Genomic DNA, 6,050 nt, shown 5'->3' with positions numbered 1-6,050 from the left:
TAACGGCTGGTCTCCCAGGGAAGTCTCAAGAAATGTTTTTTAAAAACTCTCCTTCCATCTCGAGGTGCATGTCACCATTCAAGACGAGTTGACCTTGGGTACAATGAGGGTATCCTTAGTTATCTCTGTAACTTACCAACTCTGATGTGGTTGGCAGGCTACTCAGACCTCAGACCTGATGGAGTACAAAGGTGGTGACTCTGGAGCCTGAAGACTGTGCATCTCTCCTTTGGTAACTGATTCTTTTATAGAGCTTTTAAATCACATCTTCCTTCTTTCCATCTACTAACTGCTAATCAGAAAGTGATACCTGATTAGACTTTAGACTATCCTTTGGGTTAATCCAGATTGGATCTTTTTCAATCTTCAGAGGAATGGGTTGGATCAGATTTCATTCAGGAAAGATAAAGAATGAGGAAGAGTATTGGCTTCCCTGGTGGCTCAGAGGTTAAAGCATCTGCCTACAATGCGGGAGACCCAGGTTTGATCCCTGGGTTCAACCCCTGGGTCGGGAAGATCCCCTGGAGAAGGAAATGGCAACCCACTCCAGTATTCTTACCTGGAGAATCCCATGGACGGAGGAGCTTGGTAGGCTACAGTCCACGGGGTCGCAAAGAGTCAGACTCAACTTAGTGACTTCACTTTCATTGGAGTCAAGGGCTTCCCTGATGGCTCAGTTGGTAAAGAGTCTGGTTTGATTCCTGGGTTGGAAAGATCCGAAGGGATGGGCTACCCACTCCAGTATTCTTGGGCTTCCCTTGTGGCTCAGCTGGTAAAGAATCTGTCTGCAATGTGGGAGACCTGGGTTCAATCCCTGGCTTGGGAAGATCCCCTAGAGAAGGGAACAGCTACCCACCCCAATATTCTGGCCTGGAGAATTCCATGGACTCCATGGGGTCTGAGCCACTTTCGCTTTCACTTGCATTAATATAAAATAGGTTTATATATCTCACTGGAGTCAAAGGCTGGTTCCTTGATTCATTCCACAAATACTGACTGGGTTTTACCAATACTGACAGTAACAGTGTGGGTAGGAGACAAGGAAGGAGTTATTGATTTGTGACAGTGAATAGGAAAAACGACACTTTAAAGCATCATTGTTTGGGGATCTATGGCCAGGAAGAAATTACCCAAATGTCCCAGAATTAAAACCGCTTTGTGAAGACAGTAGTGTTGTGCTGAAAGGAAACAAAATACACCCATTTATCTATCCAGGGTTGCTTAGGTGTTGTGTATGACACATGGGGAGATCAGGAGCCTATTCAGGAAGCAAAAGGAAGTGCTTTGGGGAGATGTGATTGGTTTACCAATCTTAAGTCAAGACTTCTCTGAAGAAGATCAAGTGAAAATCACATTGAGAAAAAAGGGTGGGGGCTGGGTAGTTTTGTTGTTATTCAATTGCTAAGTCCTGTCTGACTCTTTGTACCTCCATGGACTCAGCATGCCAGGTTCCTCTGCCCTTCACTCTCTCCCAGGGTTTGCTCAAATTCATGTCCATTGAGTCAGAGATCCTACCTAACCATCTCATCCTCCGCTGCTCACTTCAGCACTCAGTCTTTTTCATGGTCCAATGCTCACATCTGTACATGACTACTGGAAAAACCACAGCTCTGACTAGACACTAGATGGACCTTTGTCAGCAAAGTGGTATCTCTGCTTTTTGATATGTTGTCTAGTTTTGCATCGCTTTCTTTTCAAGGAATAAGGAATTTCATGGCTGCAGTCACCATCCTCAGGGGTAGCTGGAGCTGGGCATTTCTGGAGGGACAAAGTGAATAACCCAAATAATGTAAAATGTAGTTTTTTTTTCCTCTTTGGGGAGAGGAAGATTTAAAAACCTTTGTTTGGGTTGTGTTTAGAAATTATGGGGAGTGACTAAAAAGTCATCTTTGAGTGTTTCCTCCCAGAAGGGATCAGGATCACAAATTGGCATGAAAAGATTTGTTTTCACTTTAAAAGTTTTACATGAGAAATTGTAAAAGCTATGTATCAAAGAGTATTATCTGAGCTGGAGAACTTTGAGATATACATTTCTATGCATTCTTTCTTTACAAATATTAGAATTACTACTTTGGAAAGGGATTTAGTGGAAGGAATAGTTCATATTCAGAACAAAGACTCCATTCTTTAAAAATAGCATATAGAATGTTATTTTAAGCTTTTATTTAGAAAGTCTAGCTAGTGAAATCACAAAGTGTATGAACTATGATAAAAGTGCAGAAACTAAATACTTCAAATGTCAAGAAATAAAATTCCAAACAGGTGTTCTTTTTTTTTTATTAAAAAGAATGTCTTCCTGCTTAAGCCAATTAAAAATGATATAAACCAAGCACACACGAAAGGCTTGGAAATAAGGCAAAACTACACTTAGACCCCAAATCAAAGCCTTAAAACTATCCTTAACTGTTTGCCACCATTCAAGATGCACTGGCCATGAGTAAGATGAGGATGTTTTTAGCTGAGATCAGAAACTCACCAGCTCCGTTGTGATTGGCAAAGCGCTCCAACTTAAAACCCCCTATAGAACCCAGGCAATGACTCTACGTCTGTGCTTTGGTGCCTGAGGCTTTTTTAGGACTTTGTAATCATTTCTTCCCCTTTTCAGTGAGTAACTTCCAATTGGAAGGTGATACCTGGTTGATTCCAAAATATCCAGCAGGTTAATTCTTGTATTTGCCTATCTCCAGATTGATTGAATCAGATTTTCATTTTAGTAAATAATTATGTTGGAGGGGAAGTCAAAACACATTCCTAGATTTACCGCTTCAAACATTGACTGAATTTATTAATACAGACATTGTAGTAGGGTGCGATCAAGGAGAGATGAATTTGGTCCTGACATTGGACAGAAAAAGAAAAACCTGAAAGCCCATTCCTGGGGGATCTTTGGTCACATCAAAACTACCAAAGTGTCCTAGAAATAAGAAAGCTTTGCAAGGGCAGTGGTGCTATCCCAAAGAAAAAATAAATTTCTTCATGTATCAAGTTGTCGCTCCTGTGTAATGTTGGAATAACAGCAGATCAGGAGTCTATTCAGGGAGCAAAGGCAGTGCTTTTGGGGATGTGGCTGGTCCTCCAGACTTAAGTCATGGCTTCTCTGATGGAGATTAGGTCAAACTCACAGTGAGAAGTGAGGGTCATGAAAGAGTTAAAGCTTAAAGTTTAAAGCAGGAGGTAAACATATTTTGCTCTTGCTTTCCTGAAACCTTGTGCAACAATGTATCTTATCCGAGAACTGGCATTTCTTTAGGCCCAGAACTTATAATCACAGGGCACAATGTTTTAGTCATGGAAATGCTTTTCTTAGGCTCTATGTTAATGATTTATAATTGTAACAAATCTTGCCTGGGAACCTGTTTCTCAATACTTGCACCTGTGAATACAGAGCAACAGTATATCTTGCCAAGAGACCTTGCCCAGCAAATTCTCCCTGGCTCATCTTGTGCGGAACTTATCTCAGGATGTATGCCTTGGGAAAGAGTCTGTTGGAACTCTTACAACCTTGAGGTTTGTATCTGTTCTCAGCAGCTAGTTGAAAAAGTATATAAGGCCCCGCTTACACTAGTAAGGCAGGTACTTTGCTGCCCCCTTCTGTTGTCTATGTCAAAGCTTTTTTTCGTCTCTTTCACTTTTTTTTTTCAGTTTTATATTTATTTTTTAACTTTACAATATTGTATTGGTTTTGCCATCCATTGACATGAATCCGTCATGCGTGTACATGTGTTCCCCACCCTGAACCCCCCTCCCACCTCCCTTCCCATCCCATCCCTCTGGGTCATCCCAGTGCACCAGCCCCTTTTAAATAAAATCTACACAGAGCTCTGAGTGACTGAGACTCTGTTTTGTCCAGGAGTTAAATCTTCTCCTTTGGAGACCTTGAATCTGGTGGCACCATTCACCATAAGCTATCTGTGGGATGGAGTAGCCTGGAGCTGCGAGTCATTCACAGTGACCCTGTGAATGACTGAAGACAGTGTAAAATATGGGTATATTTCCCCCCATTGAGTAGGAGGGAGAGTCAAAGATTTTTCTCTGAGTGGAGTTTAGAACTAAAGGGTGTGGCAACAGGAGACAGTGTCACTTTTGAGGGTGTTTCTTCCCAGAAAGCTGGAATCATTTGAAAGACTAAATCTGAGAATGTGAACAGAGGGAGAGGAGACCAACCCTGGGAAATGAGACATTCCCAAGTCTGAGAGTCACTGATGGAGGGGAGGTGGGCTCTTTAGGAACTTGGACCCAGGCAGAGAACTAAACATAGGTCAGTCACACATAGGGCTTCCCTGATAGCTCAGTTGGTAAAGAATCTGCCTGCAGTGCAAGAGACCCCAGTTCAAGTCCTGGGCTGGGAAGATCCACTGGAGAAGGGAAAGGCTACCCACTCCAGTATTCTGGCCTGCAGAATTCCAAGGACTGTATAGTCCATGGGGTTGCAAAGAACTGGACACAACTGAGCAGCTTTCACTTTCACTTTCACTCACACGTAACCCTGTCATCATCATGACAGCCACTACTAGAAGTTGTATTCCAGGTTCTTTCCATGGAGGATGCTTCCCAGAGGGCAAATAGCCCCAGGCACTTTCCAGGGGCCTGGGATGTGGAAGCACAATCCCCTTGGCCCCTTTACAAGTGTATTTTGATAATTACCATGTTCTCAAACTTAGGTAAGTTCAACACAGTTTCTGATCAAGATGACACCGTTAGTCACAGAGATAGAATTTGATTTTCCCTTCATATTAAGCACTGTTCACAAATGCCAACACTTTTCCTATACAAAATTCAGAAGCTGTATTTGATATTTAATGATTTCAATATGTTCTTCTATCTATCCCACTCTGGGCTGGATCAGGTGGAGATTTTTGAAATTCAAGGCACAGAGAAAATGAGAACCTCCCTCTATCCATAGGATTTCCCATGCATCTCTCTCCCCACCCTCATTCAATGTGTTGCCCAAACAATTCTGATATACCACTGGTCACCAAGACTAGGTTTCTTTGAAGAGTGTTCTCCATCTTGTTACCTTTCTGGCCTTTGACTGCATTTCTACCCCTGGTCAGAGAAAGCAATGACAACACACTCCAGTACTCTTGCCTGGAAAATCCCATGGACGGAGGAGCCTGGAAGGCTGCAGTCCATGGGGTCACGAAGAGTCAGACATGACTGAGCAACTTCACTTTCACTTTTCACTTCCATGCATTGGAGAAGGAAATGGCAACCCACTCCAGTATTCTTGCCTGGAGAATCCCAGGGACGGGGAAGCCTGGTGGGCTGCCATCTACGGGGTCGCACAGAGTCGGACACGACTGAAGCGACTTAGCAGCTGCAGCAGGAGCAGCAGCTACCCCTGGTAAGGCCTTTGCATAAACTTGGGTTAAACTGAATTCCACTCAATAGATGTTTTAACTCCCAGGCCACCAAAAACTTTTATTAATAATCTGCAATAGGGTGAGATTAGTAACAATGATAACGGTGGGTGAGAGGCATGAAAAATTCTTACAGAAGAAAGAGTATCCGTTTATGTGTGACCTTAAACATCAAAGAAATCTTTGTATGATGTATCACAAAGTGGGAGTCACCCCTGAATGTGGTAGAACATTAAACATCAATGAGCTTCTGTGTTTAGTGCAGGAAAGGTGTTGGTATTTATGAAGAAAAAAAACAGAATTTTATTTTTGTGCCTAATCCTGTCAGCTTGATCAGAATCTGTGCAGAACTTAGCTAGGTCTGAGGAAACAATAGTGATCTAAATACACTTGAAAAGGGGCCAGTGAAATTATGGTATTTTGACTTCTAAGACCCCTGAAAAATGGCTGGGGAAATTTGACATCTGGAAAGTGTCCTCAGTGAGGGGGGGAAATTAACATAATAATATATAATATAATAATATAATAAAATAATAAATAAATATAATTATATAGATATATAATTCTATATTTATAGAATATATATAGATATATTTATATCTACAAATATATATATCTATAAATATATATTCTATATATATAATATGTATATTAATTATTATATATAATATTTATATATAATAATAAATA

This window comes from Bison bison, unplaced genomic scaffold, assembly GCF_000754665.1.
Source record: "Bison bison bison isolate TAMUID 2011002044 unplaced genomic scaffold, Bison_UMD1.0 scf7180017864289, whole genome shotgun sequence".
NCBI lineage: Eukaryota > Metazoa > Chordata > Mammalia > Artiodactyla > Bovidae > Bison > Bison bison.
Note: the sequence above shows the minus strand (reverse complement) of the source record.